Source organism: Orycteropus afer, unplaced genomic scaffold (assembly GCF_000298275.1).
Source record: "Orycteropus afer afer isolate SDZICR_OR568_19922 unplaced genomic scaffold, OryAfe1.0 scaffold00074, whole genome shotgun sequence".
NCBI lineage: Eukaryota > Metazoa > Chordata > Mammalia > Tubulidentata > Orycteropodidae > Orycteropus > Orycteropus afer.
The window spans coordinates 1,226,072-1,227,517 of record NW_006921661.1 but is presented as its reverse complement, the minus strand read 5'-3'; positions in this window follow the sequence as shown (position 1 = coordinate 1,227,517).

Genomic DNA, 1,446 nt, shown 5'->3' with positions numbered 1-1,446 from the left:
TCTCTCTATATATATACATGTGTGGGTACATGTGTTGTCTGAATTAATGTATTATATGTATGTGTGCATATATATACACAGAGAGCCCTGGCAGGGCAGTGGTTAAAGTGCTTGACTGTTAACCAAAAGATCAGTAGTTCGAACTCACTGGTCAGTCCATGGGAGAAAGATGAAGCAGTCTGCTTCTATAAAGATTTACAGCCTTGGAAACTCTATGGGCATTTCTATTTTGTTCTGTAAGTCACTATGAGTCAAAATTGACTCAATAGCAGTGAGATTTGTGTGTGTGTGTGTGTATATATATATGTGTGTGTGTGTATATTTGGTGTGTGTGTATGTGTGTGTATATATGTGTGTGTGTGTGTGTTATTGTTGTGTGCTCTTGAGTTCATTCCTACTAATAGTGACCCTATACAACAGAGAACTACTACATAGTGTTTCCTAGGTTGTAACCTTTATGAGAGCAGATGTTCAGGTCTGTTCTCCCTGAAAGCCACTTGTAGGTTTGAACTGCTGACCTTTCAGTTAGCAGCCAAGCACCGCTTAACCTTTGTGCCACCACGGCTCATATGTGTTTTTTTTTTTTTTTGTATGTGTGTGTGTATACACACATGCCTATAGAATAGGATTTTATGTATATACATATATAATATATCCTGTTGGTTTTGTTTCTTTGGAGAAGCCTAATAAATGCATCTAAGCAGAGCATGAGCTCCATTAAGAGGCACTCCAGGTACGTACCTTGTTATTCAGTCCCACGGAATATGTCATGAGTCCCCAAATAAAAAAAACTCTGAACCTGTTTCAAATGTTCCTTCTTCCTTGTCTGCCTGGTAACCTTTCATCCCTTGAGACTTAGCACAACTATCACCAGCCCAGCTTCAGGAAGCTTTCTCAGGCTATCACCTTCCCATCCAAGCAGGATTAGGGACCACCACCTCTGCTTCCCACAGCCTTGCAGGGCCTCTCCTCACCCTAGTACTTACCAAGCAGTGTTGTACTTGAATGGTTACTTGCCCATGTGCTTTTCTAGTCATTCCCTGGGGGCTGGCCAGGGCCACGTAGTAAGCATTTCTATATCCCAGTGCCTTGCAAATGGCTTTTTCATGGCTAGTGGTCTGGGGTAGACAAGGTTCTATCAGACATAGTTCATTCTTGTGGCTACACAATGCTGCCCCCCTTTGTGAGGAAGCACTGACTTCTACCAGCTCTGTTCCCTTCCCACGGCCGGTCCTCTTAGCATCACCTGCTCTCTCATATACATTATTGTATTTTCTTAATCCTAAAATGTTAGTAATTGTAGACACACCACTAATTCAATAATAGATGTTTTGGAAAACAAAACAAACAAGTTGTTGTTGTTATTTGCCGTCGAGTTGGCCCCGACTCATAGCAACCCCTCCTTGGGTTTCCGAGGCAGTATCACTACGGAAGTAGGATTGCCCA